We start from the raw sequence: 22825 nt of genomic DNA, 5'->3' as shown, positions 1-22825 counted from the left end.
AATAGGTGGTCTCTATATATGAATATGCGTATGAGTGTGTTAAGGTGGGGGGGTGGAGCAGAGAAATACAACAGTTCACAAACCTAGGGAAATTAAAATTTTATTATGGAAATTTTCAAAAATATACTGAAGTAGACCAAAAAAGCATAATGAACCCCACTTACTCCCATGAACCTAATACCCAGCTGCAATAATTATCAACTAATGGCCAGTCTTGCTTCATCTAGGTTTCTATTTACTCCTTTTTGAAGCAAATTCTAGACATCATATCATTTTATCATCATATTATTCTCAAATATTATCAAAATATTTCAGTACCTTTCTCTACCAGAGTTTTTTTGTGTGTGATTTTAAAAAATAACCACAATACCATTATTACATCTAAACAGAAAATAGCAAAAAGTCTGTGATATCATTAAATACTCAAATGATGTTCAAAATTTCAGTTGCCTTCCAAATTTACAAATTCTCTTTTGTTTTTGTTTGTTGTTTTTACCTTGTGTTTGTTTGAAATGAGAATCAACTAAGTTCAAATGTCACATTGGCTGTCAGGTCTCTTAAGTCTCTTTGAATCTACAAGCTCTCCCTTCATCTCTTTTTTCCATAGTTTGCATCTTGCTGACATGCTGATATGGCCACACTCCTGGCTGGCGGTGTGGAAGAAACATTATGTGGTTTAACACATTTCTCTGTAGCAGAATCCTTTCTGAGAGCAGGCCAGGCATCTATATGTTCTTTTTTTTTTTAGAGAGAGAGATTTCATGAGTTGGTGGGGGGTGAGGGGTGGCTCAGAAGGAGAGAAAATCTTAAGTAGGCTTCCTGCCCAGTGCAGAGCCCAACATTGGTCTTGATCTCATGACCATGAGATCATGCCCTGAGCTGAAATCAAGAGTCAGATGTTTAACCGACTGAGCCACCCAGGTACCCCCATCTGTATGTTCTTTTAAGGTGCTTGGGTGAACTTGAACCACAGTGAGGCTTGGAAAGCACTAGAAAAGCTCAGGGTCTGCTCCCGGATTTTGTAATGTCTTGGTTGAAGAAACAAAACTCTAAGGAACTTTCATATGTCCACCATCTGTTAACAGGTAAAGATGCTGGCTTGTGTGTTGAGGGCATGCCGAATTCCCTGGGTAATTTAGGGTCCTCCAGGAGAACAGTTTCTCAGCCAGGTTTGAGAGAGGACAACAGATGTGAATCGGTGGCATAGGAAAAAAGAGAACCTCCCAGCTGGGGGGATTTGGTCTCAGTTGGGACCACATGGGAACCGGTTACCAGCAGGTGAATTGCAATTAGCAGACAAAGCCTCTATTTTGAGGGCTTGAATAAGATGGTGCTTGACTTAAGTGGAGTTTTAGTAACTGGTTACACTAGATGTTCTGTGCATACTGGACTGATGTTAAATTTACATGTCTACAATGGATTGTGAAATGAACACACTTGATTTCATTTTAAGTTTTGTTTTTGTTTTTAAGATTCTAGCTTTGCTGAAGAAATCAAATGAAGGTCGATAGGTCCACTGGTCGGTAGGTTTACAGCCCCCTTCCCCACAATGATCTAGTGCACCAGTCGTGTCAGTGGTAAAAGGTGGCCTCGCCTTGTGTGGAAGAAACAGCAATGTTGTTTGTCCTAAACTGCTCTGCTTCTTGGGCCATTAGCCAGGGCTTTCCTTCTCCTGTGCCTCCTGAAGCCTCAGATGATTAAAAAATAATAACAGAGCATTACATTTTCTTGGGAAGGTTTGGGTTTTGAACCCCTTTCCCACATCCATATTGGTCATAAGCACCTGCTCCAGCCCTCTGATGTCCTCATTGCCCTAAACAGCGGCCAGGAGGGGTGGTCACACGGCGCTTGCTGACGGGGAGCCTGGGGTTAAGGTCTGCCCTGCAACCTCACTGGCTAGCTGGGTGACCTTGGGTAGGTCACTTGATTCTCGGAGTGCTAATATCTTCACTTGTAAAATAGAGATTGTATCACCTCCTCTGCCTACCACATGAGGATGTTATGAGGATCGAATTAAAAGAGTTAATGTAGGTGAAAGTCATTCATTAAACTATAAAGCATTACACAAGTGCCCTTGCTGCTTGCCGCTTGATGCCTCCACCCACATTTACTCACTCCTGGCTGGCTGTGTGGAAGAAATTACACAGATTTTAGAGTCAAATAAGGCTCCATTGCTTTTCAGCTTTTGTGCAAGTCAGGCACTGAGTCTTGGTTTCCTCATAAATAAAATGCGGCTATTTTTATCTGGCATTTATTTATTTACATCTTTACACCTTGATTCGGTGTTGTTAGGAGGACTAAAGTTTAGATAACATATGTAGAGCACCTAACATAGATTTGGCCCCCAGTAGGTTCTCAATAAATGGCAATTATTTTTCATTCCCTGTTCATGGCAATTGTACTGTGGTATGACCCAGCTGTCATGCCTTCTTTACAAAGGAAGATCTCTTCCTCCACATTGCTGAGGACAGGACTGTCTACTAGCTCCCCCATCCTTGTTCACAAGGATACTTGCTTATGGCTCAGATATGCTTTAAATTCTCTTTGTAAGTTGGTAGACTAAGAAATTACATAATGAAGTTTTGCTCCTGTATTACTTGGGAATAAAGATTCCTCCACAGCATGTGTGAAAAAACCCCAAATGTTTGGTTGACTGCAAAATTAACATGAGTCAGTAATGTGATGGAGTGAGCAGATCAGTGTATTTTAGGAAGCACTAATGGAGGGGTCCCATCCTATTGGACTCATCCTACTTGTGTAGGTCAAACCACACCTGCAGTAAAGGATTCAGTTTAGGATGCTGGTACACTGGGTTGGATCACTAGAAGGAGAGGGCTGGCAAAGAGCTTGTGATCCAGGGTATTTGAGTAACTGTTAGAAAAACGGAGGATACTTAAGCTGCAGGAGATACATTTCAGGAGAGATATGTTATTGTCTTCTGTTCTTTGAATGGACTGAGCACTTAGAGAAAATAGACCACCACCATTTTGCATTTATGCAAGAGTACGAATTTCTAAGGAATATGTACAAGCATGCATTTGAAGTTATGTGATTTCACAGGGAGGAATTAGGGGCAGTAGACAGAAGTTGTAGGGAAATAGTTCTAGTGGTCTTTCTATTTCTATTCCTACTTCAGACTCTGGGCTATTGTAAGAATTGGCCATTATAGCCCATTTAAAACTGGGCTTCCTTATGGCCAGTCTCACCATAGCATTACATTCAAAAGATATCCAAAACAATATTGAAATTGGAATTGAAAAGCAACATAACCACAAATATATTGGAAATTAAAACAGGTAACAAGGGACAATCATGTACAGCTTTATGTCAACTAATTTGAAATATGCAAAACGGTCAATTTTCTAGGAAAGTGTGAACAATTAAAACTGACTCAAGAGGAAATAAATGACCTAAATCCTATGACCTTGAAAGACATTAAATCAGTGGTTAAATCTACCCACATTATGAATTAAGATATAGTTAGTTTCTTACAGGCAAATCTTACCAAATTTACAAGAACGTATAGTTCCAATCTTCTATGAACTATTCTAGAGAAATAGAGTATGAAAAGAAAGAAAACCCCCAAACTCACTTTATTAGACTGGCACAAACTTGAATCCAAAATAAGAAAAGGATAGTAGGGAAAATTGTAAGCCTAACTTACTTACAAATACAAAGGTATAAATTCTGATAAAATTCAGCAAAGTCACTGACTTAACAAAAATAATAATACACTACTGGGTTTATCCCAGGAAAGCAAGGATGTTTTAGTCTTAGAAAAAAAATCTATCAATATAATTTGCCACATTAACAAATTGAAAAGAGAAAGAGCAAGAGAAAAAGCACATACTTACCTTAATAGAGGCAGAAAAATAATTTGTTAAAATGTAATACTCTTTCAATTTAAAAAAACAGGAAATACAAATAAGAAGGAATTTTATTTTGTACACATTTATTTCACAAAACTTGAATTATTCTGAATATTGGACACTATTTGATCTAGCAAATGTTAAGTTGTCCATTTTAGGGAACAACTTGCGAATGGAAATCTCTTCCCAAATTCTCCTTGGTGAAGACAAGAACCTACCCTTTCACTGTTACCTAAGCCTGACATTTTTTAAAAAGTTATTTATTTAGGCAGCTTTATTGAGGTATACATAATCAATATACTAAAAAGCTGCACATATTTAATGTGTATAATTTGATTAGTTTGGAAATAAACATTCATTTCTGATAACCCCCACAATCATGGTAATATATATATCCATCACCTCCAAGTTTCTTTGAGTCCCTTTGCTTTTTGGAGGGAGTGTGGAGGGTAAAGAAAACAACATGAGATCTTCCCATTTAGCAAACTTTTAAGTGCACAAACCATATTGTTAACTATAAATACTATGTTGCATAGCAGATCTCTAGAACTTAAACATTTTGTCTAACTGTAATGTTATGCTCATTGAACATCTCCTAATTTCCCATTTCCCCTGGCAACCACCATTCTAACCACACTTTTATATAAGTGAAATCATGGGAGTATTTGTCCTGCTGTGACTGACTTCTTCACCTAGCATAATATCTTCCAGGTCCATTTATGTTGTTGCAAAGATTAGGACTTACTTCTTCTTTAAGGCTGAATAATATTCCACTGTATGTATAGACCACATTTTATTTATCCATCCTCTGTCAATGGACATTTGGATTGTTCCATATGTTGGCTGTTGTGAATAATGCTATAATGAGCATGGAAGTACAGATATGTCTTAAAGATCCTGATTTCATTTCTTCTATATATATATATATCCAGGAGTGAGATGACTGGATCATATGGTAGTTCCATTTTTAATTTTTTAAGGAACTTCCATAGTGTTTTCTATAGTGGTTACACCACTTCACATTTCCACTAACAGTGGATTCCAATTTCTCTACATCCTTGCCAACACTTGTTACCTTTGCTTTTTTGATAATAGCCATCCTAACAGGTGTGAGATGATATCTCATTATGGTTTTTATTTGCATTTCCCTCATGATTGGTGATGTTGAGCACCTTTTCATATACCTGCTAGCCATTTGTATTTCTTCTTTGGAGAAATGTCTGTTGAAGTCTTTGACCATTTTTTAATTGGGTTATTTGGGGATTTTTTTTTTTTCTATGAATTGTAGGGGGAATTATCTTTTTAAAAAAGATTTTATTTATTTATTTCAGAGAGAGAGTGCATGTGAGTAGGAGGAGGGGCAGAGGGGGAGGGAGAGGGAAAGGGAGAGAATCCCAAGCAGACTCTGTGCTGAGCATGGAGCCCAACATGGGGCTCAATCTCATGAGCCTGAGATCATGACCTGAGCTGAAACCGAGAGATGAATGCTTAACCATTTGAGCCACCCAGGTACCCCTGTAGGGGGAATTATCTTAACTGAACAAATATACCTATCAGAAACTTGTAGCAAACATTATATTTAGTGGTGAAACTTTAGAATTATTCCCTTTAATATCAAGATAGGAAAAGATGCCAATAGTGATTTCCATCCAGTCACTATTTGAAGGTCCCAGTCAGGGCAATAAGAGAGGAAAAGAAAAGCCATGAGGATTGGAAAAGAAAAAAAAAAAAAACGACAAAAACAACAACAACAACAACAACAAAGTATCACTACTCATAGGAATAGTATTGCATTTATAGAAGCTAAGAGAAAATACAAACAATTAGAACAAATATAAGATACCAGCTAGTGACTAGATACAGGATTAGTATAAAAATAATTTGCATTCTGGGTGTTATGCACAAACAATGAATCATGGAACACTACATCAAAAACTAATGATGTAATGTATGGTGATTAACATAACAATAAAAATAAAAAAAATAATTTGCATTGCCATACAACATCAATAAATAATTTTTTAAAAACTAAATATTACAAAAAATGCTAGTTCTCCCCAAATTAATAAATTCAAAACAATCCCAGGTGATTTTTTTTTTTTTTTGGTATAGTTGACAAGATGATTCAAAAAGTCATATGAAAGAGCAAAGGAGAAAGAAGTTTGAAGAAGAGTAAAATGGGAAGGCTCACTCTACCATATTCAGTGTGTCAGTCAGGGTTCAGTCAAGAGAGCAAAGCTGCAATGAGTGTAATGACATAAGTGGCTCATTCTAGGAAGTGGACCTTACAACTATGGGAGGAGTTGGCAAAATGAAGGTCTGGAAGGAAAAGCTGGAGGATCAAAGAAGAATCTTCATCCAGTCCTCTAGGAGCACTGGTGTGGGTAGACAAGTCAGAGATTACAGGGAAATCTAAGAAGCCAAGCACACCCAGCTACCGAGGTTGTACTGCAGAGGGGAGCGCCTGGAGAGGTCTCTGCAAAACTATTGCTTCTGTGCAGCCACCTCATCTATGGATCTTAGCCAAGTGTCTGGTAGGGGACCTTGAGCTGCAGGACCAGCAATTGGAGCTATACGACCAGCAGCTGGGAAGAAAAGCTGAATGCAAAGCAGAAGAGAGCAAGGGCCAGCTGGAATCCTTCTGTTACTTCCATGTCTGTATGTCAGTCAGTCCATCTAATTGTGAAGACCTTCACAAAGTAACAGCCTCCCTTCACTTCCACATCCCAAGGTCTCACACAAATTCTTCTTGGCCAACTTGAACTTGGAACCATACAGGGAAAGGAATTAGCTCAACAAAGATGGCAATGGCGAGATTAATATTAAAGCTATTGTAAGGAATTACAATATTATTATTGTACTATTATGTGTTATTGTATTTGTTGCAGGCAAAATTAATAATAATAATAATAGAGTAATGGAGTAAAACAGAGAGGCTAAAACCAGACCTAAACATATATAGAAAGACAAGAAGTGGCACTGAAAATTTGATTAATGATACCAAAACATTTGTTTTCACATGTGGAAACGTGGTCAGAGTAAAAAAAAAAATCCTTTCTTAACACTAATCACAAAATTAAATTCCAGGTGGATCAAATCCTAAAATTCTAAATGTGAAGAGCAAACTTTAAAAACTTTCAGAAAAGAAAATATTTGAGAATATTTTTATGACCAAAATGAGGAAAAAAATTAAACAACAAAAAAAATGGGATGATACATTTGACTAGATTCTGATTAAAAACTTCATGACAATTGGTTTGACAATTTTATTGCTAGGATCTTGGATCTTGGACTAACTGATATCCTCCCCAACCCTCACCCCCATTTTTGGCCAAAATTGGAGTATTGCATGGACAAGAAGTGGGGACTAGAAGTTTTTCTCTAATAAAACTTGGATTATTGAAAAAAATAAAACCAAAAAATCTTCTTGACAAAGTATGTCATAAAAACTGAGATGACAAACTACTGGCCAAAAGAAGATATTTGGAACATATAAATACAATGATTATTATTCAGGAAATTTAAAGAATACCTACAAATCAATATGAAAAGGGTAAAGAAAGGAATAAGAAGTTTACAGAAAACAATTCTTGAATGGCCAACTCAAAATTCTGAAACAGGGATGACATTTATTGAGCACTAACCATACATTGTTCCAGATGCTTTCCATGTGTTAACACACTTAAACCTTGCAATAAATGCATGAGGTTGGTACTACTAGCTCTTTTCTCTTCCAGAAAGGGAAAGTAGGCCCAAGCTCATACAACTAGTAAGTGATAAAGCCAGAATTTGGACACCAAGAGTGTTGCTCAAAAATCTGGCTCTTATCCTGTGATTTATCTTACCAACTTTAAAAAAATGTAGACATCTGACAATCTATATTGTTGGCAAGAATGGGGCAAAATGGAAATGACTGTTCACTGCTTGTGGAAGTATAAATTGATACAACCACTTTGTTGGAAAGCAATTTGACTTTACAAATAAAGTTGAAGATGCACGTTAATCTAGAACCAGCAATTCCACATCTAGGTCAATAGCCTAAAGTCTCACATATGTAAACAAGGAAAATGTACAAGAATGTTCATTATAGCGTTGTAATGCTATAATGCTGCGAAAATACAGTGTGGAATATTCATACAATGGGATGAAATAATCTAGATAAACCTCTATGATGTAATGTTAATGAGGAAAAAGTTAGAAAAGGATGTATACAAAGTATGATGCCATTCATATAATAATAAAGTTTAAAAGCATGAAAACACATGATGTACATATGTAGTAAAATCATAAAACAAGGAAAAAATGAAACTTGGAATTCAGGAAAATGGGTGCCATTGTGAAGGGAAGTGAAAGAATGGGATGAGGGTTGGTGCAGGGAGCATCAGTTGTATCCAGAATATTGTTTTTTTTTTTTTTTTCAAAAAAAGAGAAAATATGGCAAAATATTGAGATATGAAACAACTGGGTAGTGAATATATTCTATTATTTTCTGTACTTCCAGACTTCAATGACCTGACATACTCATGTTTCTTACCTCACCTTTCACTCTATCCCCCTTCCATGCTGCTGCCTCAATCAGTCTCCTACCCTTCATTGATCAAGCTGTGTTTCTCCATTCCACACTTTTATCCATGCTTTCCCTCCCCCAGGAATTCCCTTCTCTCCTTAAAGAAAAACACACAAAAAAGAACAAACAAACAAACAAAAAACCCCTGTTCGTCTTTCATGGCTTGAAATGTTTTATTTAGAAAAATACTTGAAAGTATACCAATATTCATAGCAGCATTATTCATAGTATCCAAATGGTGGAGGTAACCCAAGTGTCCATGAATAAATGGATGAGTAGATAAAGAAAGTGATAGATACATATAATAGAATATTATTCAGCTTTATTTTTTAAAAAAATTTTAAAATTATTAACATATAATGTATTATTTGTTTCAGGGATACAGGTCTGTGATTTATCAGTCTTACACAATACACAGCACTCACCACAACACATACCCTCCCCAATGTCCATCACCCAGCCACGCCATCCCCCTACCCCCCTCCCCTCCAGCAACTCTCAGTTTCTTCCTGAGATTAAGAGTCTCTTATGGTTTGTCTCCCTCTCTGGTTTCGTCTTTTTCCTCTCTTCCTCTCTTCTTCTCTTCCCCTATGATCCTCTGCTTTGTTTCTCAAATACCACATATCAGCGAGATCATATGGTAATTGTCTTTCTCTGACTGACTTATTTCGGTTAGCGTAATGCCCTCTAGTTCCATCCATGTCGTTGCAAATGTCAATATTTCATTTTTTGATGGCTGCATAATATTCCATATATATATATACACCACATCTTCTTTATCTATTCATCTGGCGGTGGACATCTGGGCTTTTTCCATAGTTTGGCTATTGTGGACATTGCTGTTATGAACACTGGGGTGTAGATGCCCCTTCAGATCACTACATTCGTGTCTTTGGGGTAAATACCCAATAATGCAATTGCTGGGTTGTAGGGTAGGTCTATTTTCAACGTTTTGAGGAACCTCCATACTGTTTTCCAGAGTAGCTGCACCCGCTTGCATTCTCCATTATTCAGCTTTAAAAAGGAAGGAAATTCTGACACACTCTATAACGTGGATAAACCTTGGAGCACCTGGGTGGCTCAGTTGGTTGAGCATCTGCCTCATGATTTCGGCTCAGGTCATGATCTCAGGGTTGTGAGATGGAGCCGCGTGTTGGGCTCCACACTCAGTGAGGAGTCTGCTGGAGGTTCTCTCTCCCTCTCCCTCTGCTTCTTCTCTTTATTTACTAAAAACAAATAAATCTTAAAAAAAAAAAAAGATGGCTGCAACTTGAAGACATTATGCTAAGGAAGTAAGCCAGTCATAAAAGGCCAAATATTGTATGATTTGACCCATAAGGTACCTAGAGTCATCGGATTCATAGAGACAGAAAGTAGAATAGTGGTTACCAGGGGCTCGGGGAGTGGAGTTTAATGGGGACAGAGATTCAGCTTTTGCAAGATGAAAATCATTCTGGAGATGGATGGTGGTAATGGTTGCACAACAATGTGAACGTACTTAATGTCTCTGAACTGTACACTAAAAAATGGTTAAAATTGTGTTATGTATACTTTACTACCATAAAAAATACAAAAGAGAAACACCTGAAAGGCAACATATAATATTGTTAGAAATTATTTGAATTCCCCTAAGAGGGAGATTCCATCTCTCTTTCTCTCTCTCTACTTCTCTCTCTCTCTCATCTTTCTCAGCCTCATAACTCCCCAGATAGATGCCTTCTAGCCTTCAGCCTGATGCCTTCCTCAGCTCCTCTTACTCTGTGGATGTGTTCTGTTTTCCCAGCAATATCTCCACTTTCCCTCTAAGGAAAACCCCATCTTGCCTTCCTGGCTTCTCCAACTCTACTACCTTCCATCACCCCAGTGACCACAGTAGACCCCATGGTGCTTCTCCTCCCCTCCAGACCAGACCCTGCACTCTGAGCCCCTGTCTCAGACTCTATTTCCAGCTTCTCCATCAATTTTCATTCCCCACTCAAGCTTTGAGTCTATTTTCAGAGTTGTGACCTAACTTCCTGTCTGGTTTCTTCCTGGGTCTGGTGATTTGAATTTGGTATCTTGACCCTGTTCTGAATTGTTGGATTAACTCAGCTATTCTGCTTTGCTAGGAGAGCTGAGTCTTCAATTCCTGCCAGGGAACTGCGATGTGATTCCATTTCATGGTTTATCAAATCTGGACTTGCTTGTTATCATGAAATCACTTCAAGCCTTTAGGGTGACCTATTTAAATGCCAATAAATATTTCTCTATTTGCACATATATGCATAGAAAATGGCCCAAACTGGTAATAGACGTTACCAAGGAGAAAGACATTCACTGGGGTCCATGACAGGGGCTGAGGGAGCAGAGAGGGAAAAATTCACTTTTCAATTCTCATCTTCTTGAATCTCTCTCTCTCTCTCTCTTTTTTTTTAAGTAGGCTTCATGCCCAACATGGAGCTCAGTGCTGGGCTTGAACTCATGACCCTGAGATCAAGACTTGAGCTGAGATGAAGAGTCAGACACTTAAGTGACTGAGCCACCCAGGCGCCTCTCACCTTCTCAAATCTTTTATAGTAAACATGTATCATTTTTACAATAATAAACATTTGCAACGAAACGCTGTGTTCTAACTGGTATAATAAGTTCTCAGTATTTGATCCTGAGATTCTCTCTTCCAGAGGCAGTTGGAAGATAGATGTGCTGCTAAGTATAACTTCAGCTTCTAGGAGAAATCATTATAAGGAGATGCAATTTCAAATCCAGTAGGAGAGTGGCAAGAGCAGGGTGTGGCTATGGACCCTTTTCCTAATTTGAAAAGGACATTTGTGAAGGAGTCACTGGTGTGAATGTAGAGATGAATTATGGGGCTGTCATTCTTGTCCGGCAGCTGCTTCTGACTCTGAAAGCAATTTAGGGGAGAGCCAAGTGGAATGGAGCCCTACCCTTTTAATTAGCCCCAGGAGCCAGGTAAGGTAAATATTTGTGGCCGAAACTGCATGAATCCATGGAAGTTGGGATTTCAGCCTAGAAGCATTATGCTGCCAAGTTGCTATGAGACCCAGACAGCTGGAGCTATGTGCTGCCTCAGAAAGTGCTTCTGGGTTTAAGAGGAGGAAGAGTAACAAACAGAGTGGTGGTATTAAGGTCTATGTGTTCATGAGGATGATGAGGGTATATCTATGCCTTATGCTAAGTCACAAATTGTACCTATTTTAATTTTATCTCAATATTGATTTCTGTTTTTAGAAAATCAGTACTCCAAATGTAGACATACTTAATTTACTGCATTTATTAACTCATTCTCTGGTTTCCAGTGATATTAAATGTATTTTTTTTTTAAAGATTTTATTTATTCACCTGAGACACAGAGATACAGAGAGAGAGAGCATGAGCAGGGAGAGAGGCAGAGGGAGAGGGAGAAGCAGGCTCCAGGCTCCCCGCTGAGCCAGGAGCCCGATGTGGGGCTCGATCCCAGGACCCCGGGATCATGACCTGAGCCGAAGGCAGACGCCCAACCATCTGAGCCACCCAGGCGCCCCTCCAGTGATATTAAATACAAATCAGACTTGTATGGCCCTGCTTAAAACTTTTCAATACCTTTCCATTTCTCTTAGGAGAAAATCCTGTGTCCTATAGCTGCATATGCAAGGTGACTGAAAAATGTATCATCCAACCTGGGATGGCTTTTAATATTTATGGTGGGGAAACAGATGTAATGGGGACTCTTCTAGAAAAACCAAGATATATCCATGAAGCTCTGTTGGATGTAGCTCTTAGCCTCATCTTTTACTATCCCCATCTGCTCACTTGGCACCAAGTATGTTGGCCTCCCTTCTGTTGCTTCAAGAAGTTATCTTGGGGTCTTCGCTGTCCCCTGGATCATGCTCACATCTTTATTTCTCTTTGGGGTCTTAGATGTCAGCTTCTTGGAGAAGCCTTCCCTGACCACCCAGTATGAAGTGGTCTCTCCTGTTACTCGGTATTTCATCTCTGCACATTTCCATCATCATACATAATGAACAATGACAAACAAGATCCTGATCTCTAAGGATCTTGTTTATGTATTTTGTTTATATATTTGTTTATTATCTGTATCAGCTACCAGAATGAGGCCAGGGACTTGCCTGTCTTCACAGGCCTGGCTCAATAAACACATGGCAAATGAATGAACGATCAGGTGAAGGTCTTTAAGTTGGACTGAGCGACTCAGGGATGCCCACTGCTTTGATTCTCATCATATGAGTAAGGTCCATCTTCAGTAGAAGGGAATGAACTAAAACAGAGAAAAGCAGAGGAGAGAGAGAGAGAGAGAGAGAAGGGCGTGGGCTGATGTTGGATGAGTCCTTGGTTACAAGCCCTATGGATATACAATTTATCCTTTACTTCTTCGTTAATGAGGTGAGATTCAAATATATTGTAAATAACCTTTCTTCCCCTTGCTTAAATTATGTAACTTAGAATTGGGATTGGGACTCCATTTTTGTAACCAAAGACTTCTAGCAAAACATAATTAACTTATTTCCTTTGGAATATATATTTCCATTTTTTTTAAAGGAAAACATTGTGGCAGAATATGTTAATTATGCCCTATTATCTATGTTTACCTTCTTCCTTGGCAAGTTAAGGGAGTATGCATTAGTTTCCTATTGCTGCTGTAACAAATTGCCATGAAATTAGGATCTTAAAGCAACACAAGTTTCTTATCTTACAGTTCTGGAGGTCAGAAGTCTAAAATGGGTTGACAGGGCTGTGTCCCTTCTGGAGGCTCTAGGAAGGACTGTTTCTTTGCCTTTTCCAGCTTCTAAAGGTTACATGCCTTTCTTGGCTCAGGGCCTCTTTCTCACATCACTCTGACCTCTGCTTCCACTGTCACATCTCCTCTGACTCTCACCCTTTGCTGCCCTCATAAGGGCCCTTGTGATTACACTGGGCCCACCTGGATAATCTAGGATAAATTCCCCATCTCAAGATCTTTAACTTAGTTATATCTTTGAAGTCCCTTTTTCCAGGTAAGATAACATATTTATGAGTTTCAGGGGTTGGGACATGGGCATCTTTAGCAGACCGTTATTCTGTCTACTATGCGAGGCATTCCCTTTTTTGCCTGTTTCCTCTTTTGATGGCTGGGATGTAGGTATAATGGATGGTGTTCAAGCAACCACCTTGAGCCAATGGTTTGGAAGTCACCAGCTAAAGAAAGGAGAGTAGCAATGTAGAAGGCTAGGGTCTCTGACAGTTTTGTAAAGCTCCCCTGCCAGTCTGCTGACTTCTTTTAGGTAACTTTGAGTTTTCTAAACCAGACTCATGCAATTATGTTCTTTACACTCTTTTACATTCTCCCTCTTCACTTGGTTTTATATCCCACCTATTTTTCCATGCTCTTAAGTATTTTACAAAAACTTGAGTTTTGATGACAGTACAGTAGTCCAATTTTTAAAGATCTTCCAACAATTTGACAATTAGATTGTTTGCAACTTTCTTTTGCTATCACGAATTAAAAGTTCCAGTTTTTTAGTAGAGGATTCTGAGTGGAAATTCATGGCTTTATGTGGATGTCACATCATGGAACATGCTCATGTTTGACAATTAAAGATCTAAGTCAGATATGAGCCACTTACCCTGAATAAGTGAATAGCGTCTACAAGAAAATCTTTAACTTCACATCTCCTGAATTTGAAAATCTAAATACAGTAAAGTGACAGGAACATCACAAATATAACATTTAAAAGGGCGCCTGGGTGGCTCAGTCGTTAAGTGTCTGCCTTCGGATCAGGTCATGATCCTGGGGTCCTGGAATCAAGTCCCACATTGGGCTCCCTGCTCCGCGGGAAGCATGCTTCTCCCTATCCCGCTCCCCCTGCTTGTGTTCCTGCTCTCGCTATGTCTCTCTCTGTCAGATAAATAAATAAAATCTTTAAAAAAAAAATTACTAAGGAGACAATAACATTGTCCAGGCAATTTAAAAAAAATAACACTTCTACATACTTGAGTAAAACCTGATTTTATTAAATATTTTATGTTGAATTTTTTTGCAAAGAAGATGGTAGGGAAAAAAAATGAGCCCTTTGTACTCTAACTCCCCAGTGGACAATAATAAATTATATTATTCTGTCAACATCCCACACAAATAGCACATTAGGCAATCTTTATTGCTCTATATTGTTTCCCTGAATAGCGGTCATAAAAGAAGTTCAAAGGAACACAAGTATAGGTCAACGATAAGAACTCTTTTGTAATATGCAGTCGCAGGGGTATATGTAAGTATAGTGAAGATCAAGTCCACAGTGTATTTCTCTGTGGATGGCTTTCACTTGCCAGTAAAATTCAAGATGTTATTTATTTATCTATTTATTTAGTTCACCACTGTCAATTTCCTTACCCTTTATTTTCTTCACTTAATATTGTATATTTATTTGTTTACTGGTTTTGGTTACTTCACTAAAAATGTAAAGTCTAGGGGCGCTTGGGTGGCTCAGTCGGTTAAGTGTCTGCCTTCAGCTCAAGTCATAATCCCAGGGTCCTGGGATCGAGTCCTGCATTGGGCTCCCTGCTCAGTGGGGAGCCTGCATCGCCCTCTCCCACTCCCCCTGCTTGTGCTCTCTCTCTCTGTCAAATAAATAAGTAAAGAATAAATAAAATAAAATATAAAGTCTATAGGGCAGAGTCCTGTCTACCTTATTCCCTGGAGTATCCATAGTGTTCAGTCACAGATGCCAGCTGTAAAATGAGCAGGGCCTGGAGGTGAGACCAAAGGGATGTGCGTTGACTGAATCCTTGAGGAACTGCAAGGACTTTGACTGTGTCCTGAGGCAGTGAGGAGTCACAGAAGGATATTAAATTGGCAGTTGGGGGATGGTGAGTGAGATGATTAGATTTGGATTTTAGGTAATAACACGGGGTTTGGTGTGGAGAAAGGGTTTGGGTGGGAGGAAGTTTGGAGTCAGGAAGACTGGTGAGGAAGCTATTGTGACTTGCCAGGTGCAAGAAGATGGGAGCCCAAGCTAGAAAGTTGGTAATAATGAGAGCAATAATAATGATTATTTTAGCCAGGTTTTTTGCACAGTCACTAAAATCCATTTCCTAGACTGCATTTCCCAGGCTCCTTTGTAGTTAGGTGTGGCCATGTGATATGTTCTAGCCAATAGAATGTGAGCAGAAATAATGAGTTCTAATTCCAAGTCTGACCCATAGAAATCTCCCATACACACTCCTCTCCGTTCTTTCCTTTTTCTGGCTAATAGGATTGGAGAAGCCATGTATTGGAGATAAGTGGGAATCCATTAATGCAGGTCCTTGTAAAGCCATGTAGAGAAAAGTTGCCCCAATTGATCAAGAACACCTTGGAATGTCACGTAAATGAGGGAGAAATATCTATTGTGGTTGAACCATTGAGCTAAAAGCATTTTAGCTCTATTTGTTATAGCAGTTAATGTTACCCCAATGAATTTAAGCACTCGTTTTTGGCTAGGCACCATTCTTAATACTTTATGTATGATACCTCATTTAATCTCCACAACAACCCATTGAATAACATATTGTTATTATTATCCCCAATTTACAGATGAAGAAACTGAGATACAGAGGGGATATATAACCTACTAATGTTACAAAGCTGGGAAATGAAGAAAGCCAAAATTGAGAGTTCTGGCTCCAACATTTTAAGCAATACCTGATAGTGGAAATGGATAGAGATTAATAGTTTTGTTGTTGTTAGAATTAATAATTTATTTTATTTTTTTAAGATTTTATTTATTTATTTGACAGAGAGAAAGAGAGAGAGAGAGAGAGAGTGCACGTGCACAAGCATGGGGAGCAGGAGAAGGAGAAGCAGGCTCTCTGCTGAGCAGGGATCCCTACATGGGACATGATCCAAGGACCCTGGGATCATGATCCGAGTGGGGCAGACGCTTAACTGACTGAGCCGCTCAGGCGCCCCTTAATAGTTTTTTTTTTTAAAGGTATAGATGTCCTTTCTTTTCACTTAAACATTCTGAATAAAAACAGAACCTTAAAAATGGTTAATAGTCAAGTATGAACATTAATTAAAATGAAAGTCACTAATTATGAAATAATAATATATATGTTTTAAATTTAAAGAGATAAACTCTCTTTTCATTGTGTTTCCTGGAAACGGACTCTGAACCTGAGATTTCCATGGAGGAGGTTCACTGGGACATGCTCCCTGGAAGTGAGGGAAGCAGGTTTGGGCAGAGAAAGAAGTTGAACAGAAGACTCAGCCTATTCCATGGGAAACTCTGGAGCTGGGACAACCCTTCAGAGTTATTTCCCCATCAAGGCAAGGGGTCTGGGCTTTTGTGTCCTGCTTCAATTAGTTATTGAATGTGGGTTGCTAGCTGGGAGGGGACATAGGCTTGGGTGAGGCAGCTCCTTTGGACAGGGATTCAGTTGTGATCCAGTGCTCCCAGCAGCTGGAGGAATGGGCATCATGGTCTTGAAGGGGCAGGGAGAGGGGGAGAAACTGGATGGTGCACCACAGTATTTGCTATAGGACAACTAAGAATAAATAAGTACTATATTTGTAAATCTTGGTGTTCCAAATTGCTTCACTGAGCTTCAGACTCATACATACAGCCCACTATTTCCTGATTGTGCCTGAAGCATGAGAATGTGGTTGTAAGAGGACAAGAGATGAGACTTCAGAGATGAGTTGAACCATCTGGAAGCCTAAGTGGATGCCAGGGAACTTGGGTGAGAGGGAAGTCTGGTGGCAGCATGGAGATGGATTGGCACAGGGACCACTCTGGGGCATACCGTTCGCAGCTGTTGTAACAGCCCATTGCTATAGGGACCAAAGCCTGAACCAGTATCAGTGGGATGGAGAAGGGCTGAACTTGCAGAACATTTTAAAGATAGCTTTCAATGGTTTTAATGGCTAAATATGCAGATGAGGGAAGATTTGAGACAAACTCTATTGTAGCTTGGGAGGCTGTGTGAAAGGTGATGCTTGAAGGGAGATTACAATCATGTTCACCCTATGGGGTCCATGTTCACTCTGTGGGGTCCATGTTCACCCTGTGGGATCCATGTTCACCCTATGGGGTCCATATTCACCCTGTGGGGGCCAGTGTGAAATCTTGACTACCTTTTTAATTGACAAAAATAATTTCTTTCTTTCTCTTTTTCTTCCTTCCTTTCATTTTTCTTTCATCTGAGGAAACTTGTCTATTGCTTCATTTTATCTCTTCAAGTGAGTTGTTTTTTCCAACTATAATTTTTTTTCATTAATCTATTTTAACAAAAATGTCCTTCATTATGCCTTCCTCTTTTCAGTTACAAATCTAAGTGTTCCTACACAACATTCACTTAAACAAAACAAAACTAAGTTTTAAAGCCCAGATAGGAAATCCATTTTTTCTTTATTTCTTCATTTTTTGGCAGTTCTGTCATGGCCCATAATGGAAGTTCTGATGATAGCCTTGGAATTGCAGGTGGGATGAGAGGTGACATGAAGTGTGCTGGACTTGGGGACAATGTTACCTTGTGAGTGACTGATTGCTGTCATTGTGGATATATAAGATTGTTTATTAGGGCTGGGTCTGAATGACTATATGAAACCCCTTGGTATACCCCATGAGTGTAACCTTTATGCAGCTCTAGTTGTTGTGCAATGCCCTTTTTATTTCCTGGAGCAACAGTAATTTTCTGACCTGATATATGTAAGATTAGAATCTAGCCTTCTGCGGGCTGCATTTTTGCCAAGTAATTGGAAAAGTTTTAACAGTGGAGAAATTTATTTTATTTTATTTTATTTTATTTTATTTTATTTTATTTTATTTTTAGAGAGGGAGGAGGGGGGGACAGAGGGAGAGAGAGATTCTTAAGCGGGCTCCAGGTCCAGCGCAGAGCCCTATGGAGGGCTCAGTCTCAGGACCCTGAGATGATGACTTGAGCTAAAATCAAGAGTCAAACGCTTAACTCACTGAGTCACCCAGGCACCCCAGGAGAAATTTATTTTAAAAAGGAAAAAAAGTTAGTAATTGAGATCAAATCAGTGTAGAAGATGTTTATGTTGTGTATACTCCGGGCAGCCAGATGAAATCAATCACTCATTTAACAACATTAATGGGTAGCTTCTCTGTGCCAGGTGCTATGCCAGGTGTGCCAAGAATCCAAAGGTGGATGAAACAGATGAGGTCCCATCTCTCACAGAATGTACCTTCTAATCATGGGAACAGAAAATAAGAAAAATAAGACACCTTCCAATGTTTGTACGTGCTCAGAAGAAAAGTTAGGATTCAATTTATTTATCCAGTCCTTCCTTCCCATTTCAAGAGGCCATGCTGGTGAGATATTGGGTCTTTTAGGGACTTACAAGAGAGATAATGTGAACCCAAACTTACTGCTTGAGTAGGCAAATTGACAGACTTGGAATTTGTTGGGGTAGGGAGGATGGGATTTTAAAACTTTGAGTATATGTGTGACAGATATAATTTAAACTTTTTCCTGGGACTGATAACAGGCATTGTTCACGAAGACACTGCTTAATATTAACAGTTAACTAGTGAAAACTATCATGGGTGCTCTTGTAGCCAAGTTCCACTTAAGTGACTAGTAGGAGGAACCAGTGCTTTTGATTTTCTTGGTGAAGATGTGACTGGTAGGCCAAAACCCAAGTCTGCCCTCACCGGCCCATCTTTTCCCCAAGAGCTGAGTTTCATGTGTTCTGAGACTCAGAATTGTTTGTTCCCGAATGTATTTATGACAGTTTTACTTGTTATTCAAATTATACAATTTGCTTCAATATTACATTAACGAATGAAACATGAATCTGAAGAGAGGGATGGAGAGAGAGAGAATTATTAAAATGAAATGTAATTTAAGTGGACTGATACTTTGAAAAGACTCAGCAAAGACAAATGGGGAAAAAAGTCTATAGTATTTTGCTCACGACTGTTTTTAAGTTCTCATCCACTACAAGAAAGGAAAAATTGGAAATGAAAAATAAGATCTTATGGGTGTGGTTTAGGTAAAAAAATGTAGCTTGGAACCTTTCCAGTGAACTCATAGTGAGGGAAAGGGCCAAGACCTTCCACCAGATCGGTGAATACATTTACATTTATTTAAGTTAAACTATAACGTTTACAACATAAACATATCCTTTTTTCCCCCCTAACATTTCTGATTAGCCCATTAATTAGCAATTCTGATTGTGTTGCATATGATTTTCATTGTATTGTGTGTTAAGTGCAGTGGAGACTCATGATCCCTCCATTCAAAGAATTCAGGAGTATAGTCCTAACATTATTAGGTAATTTATGTGTTTTCCAATAATTCCTTAACCTGAGCCTAATCTCCTTTCCGTCATTTACACAGTGAGGGGAAGCAAAATACTTTCACTTTTCAGCAGTCCTTTTCTTTTGAGAATATTGAAGCTCTTTAAGGGACAAATTTCTAATTAAGCAATCATGCTCATATTGCCCTAAAGAGGTGAACAGAGATATTTCTTATCCTCTCACTGAGGATGTTAGACCCATGTTAAGTAGCTAACAGATGTCTCTGTGCCATCTCTCAGAAGCATTATATTTCTGCTAAGCTCCCTGCCACACTGTGTCCTCTTCTCTATTCTTAGTATTTCCCAGTATTCACAGTCCCAGAGAACTATGAGAGCATTGAAAGAGCACTTGTCTGTGGGCCAGGACACGTGGGCTCAGACCCTGGCTATGCCACTAACTTGTGGGATCTTGGACACTTCAGTAGCCTTTCTGTGCCTCAGCTCCTGTATCTGTAAAATGAGACTGACAGTACTTGTCAAACCAACCACCAGGTTGGGGAAAAAAAATGTTTGTCAAAACAAATACGAGCGCTGTAGCTGCAGGTAGGGAAATATTCCCCTTTCCAAATGTGGGCCCTCGTTCTGTTACAGTGTTTTTGGTCATGTGTTAATTTATAGGTTCTGGTTTGCACATTCATTATTGAGACCAGAAATGGAAGTCCTTCCTCATATGTTATCCCCTTCTTGCCTACCTACTCACCTTTACCATCTTCCATTGATGGCCCCAGACTCTTGGTAAGAAATGTAAGGAAAGAGACAGACCACGGTCAGGATAATGATCTACTGTACTCTGAACTACAAGATACCAGTAAGGGGCTGCCATTTTCTATCGGTTTTGAATGACATTGTATCTCTTCACTCATTCACAGAAGCATTGCTGGTAATAGTTAAAATAGTTCTTTCTTCCTTTTTCTTTTAAAAGAGAAATTTTTTTAAAAGAAAATTTCCAACAATAGGGTATTGCTCAAGTAAATGATGGTATTTTTGTACGATGGAAGGCCATTAATAAAAAGATGTTGTAGTTCAATATTTTTGGCATAGAAAGATACTCATGATAAATAAGTGAGAAGGTAACCCCAAATGAGTAATGTACAAAAAATCCCATCATTATATTTTAAAAAGTGTATTTGAATAAAAATATTTGGAATGAAATACACTGGCTGTCTCTGGGATGGTGGGATTACAGAAATAATTTTTCCTTCTTTATTCTTATCTGCATTTTCTAATTTTCTATGATGGACGTATGTTGCTACTGGCAAAAGAAAAACCTGATTTAAATTAAATAAAATCCCATTGATGCAAAATATAATTATGGGAATGAAGAAAAACATTTTGAAAAACATAAATGCCAACTTTGAATAATGAATTAAAGATGAAAATTTTTCAAAAATAGGAAGGATAAATTTCATTATTTTTTTTTTTTAAGATTTTTATTTATTTATTTGACAGAGAGAGAGACAGCGAGAGAGGGAACACAAGCAGGGGGAGAGGGAGAGGGAGAAGCAGACTCCCTGCTGAGCAGGGAGCCCGATGCGGGGCTCGATCCCAGGACCCTGGGATCATGACCTGAGCCGAAGGCAGACGCTTAACGACTGAGCCACCCAGGCGCCCCAATTTCATTCTTTTTTAAAAGTATTGAATCACTTAATGACCATGTTTAAAATAAATGAAGTATCAATTGCAAACCTGTTTCTTCTTCCCAAATTCTACCTTAAATTGTTTTTAAAATGGACTCACATCATGGTAAATAAGCATAGTATTTAAAAATACCTAAATTAAGCAATTATTGATAGTGACACGATGTAATTTTTTCCTTTTCTGCAAAAACAGCACTTTATTTTATTTTTTTAAAGAGAGTTTACTTATTTATTTGAAAGAGAACGAGAGAGAGAGAGCACAAGCAGGGGTAACAGGGGCAGAGAGAGGGAGAAGCAGACTCCCCGCTGAGCAGGGAGCCTGACGTGGGGTTTAATACCAAGACCCTGGGATCATGACCTGAGCAGAAGGCACACACTTAACTGACTGAGCCACCCAGGCGCCCCCAAAACATCACTTTAAAACATATCACTTTTTAAGACACAGAGGAGATGTCTTTATCTTTCTTATTAAAAACTGTAAGTTACCAAGTACCTTCTATCTACCTATGTGTCAGATACTTGGAATGTTAAATTGATTGGTTAATTTATTTCATCATAACTGCCTTAAGAGATAGGTATTACTGTGTCCCTTTTATAGTTGCTTAAACTAAAACCGAAAAAGTGAAGTTTCTTACTCAACCATAAGTAGCAGAACCACATGCCTTAAAAAAAATACTTAACAAATTATTTATTGAATCCACTCTGCTAGCCATTGTGTGCTGTGTGCTAGGAATCTACCAATGAGCAAGACACTATGGTCTCATCCTTCAAAGAAGCTTATGTTCTAGTTGGATGACATGGACCAAATAATTATAAATGTAATGAATCTTACAAAAGGAGAAATACAGGATGTAGAGGAGGAGTTATTCTGGTCTGCAATATCTGTCCTATATATAAGACATTTACACCAAGATATGAAGCATGAGTAGGACTTAACTGGACAAAGAGTGGGCATGGAAGAGTATTCCTGGTAGAGGGAACAGTATGTGCTCAGTCACCGAGATGACATTTTGCTGCAACAATCTGGCATAACCAATCATCCCCAACTCTGGCTTGAAATAATAAGCATTTCTTTCTTTCACATGGGTTCCCTGGGCTTGGCTGGACTCCAGGATTCAGGTCTCCCTCACATGTTGCTCTCCCTCTTTTGACCAGTAGTTTCCTGGAACATGCTCTTTTCATAGTCCATGGCAAGAGCACACACAAGCAAATTTAAGACCTCCTGTCATGTTCAGGAACATTTCATTGGCTAAAGCAAGCTGTATGGCCATGCCCAAAATAAATGGGATGGGGTAAATATTTTATCCCACAGTGGATAGTATTTCAGAGCCACATAACGCTGAATGTGTGTGAATAATTTAATACAGGAAGGATGTGAAAAATTGTGAACAACGATTCAATCAACTACACCTGGATTTTTCAGGAGCCCATTGCCAGTATGGCAAAAGCATAATGAGGGAGCTGGAGAATGTTGGTT

The 22825-nt window shown here is 38.8% G+C and overlaps 1 long non-coding RNA gene across 2 annotated transcripts in view; it reads left to right on the top strand.

Annotated features, from left to right (window-relative positions):
- Window positions 1-22825, top strand: part of LOC118526302 (uncharacterized) — a 278642-nt gene that overhangs the window by 186307 nt on the left and 69510 nt on the right. The gene's annotated exons all lie outside the window — the stretch shown is intronic.

Source organism: Halichoerus grypus, chromosome 6, assembly GCF_964656455.1.
Source record: "Halichoerus grypus chromosome 6, mHalGry1.hap1.1, whole genome shotgun sequence".
NCBI lineage: Eukaryota > Metazoa > Chordata > Mammalia > Carnivora > Phocidae > Halichoerus > Halichoerus grypus.
This window is presented reverse-complemented; position numbering and strand designations above follow the sequence as displayed.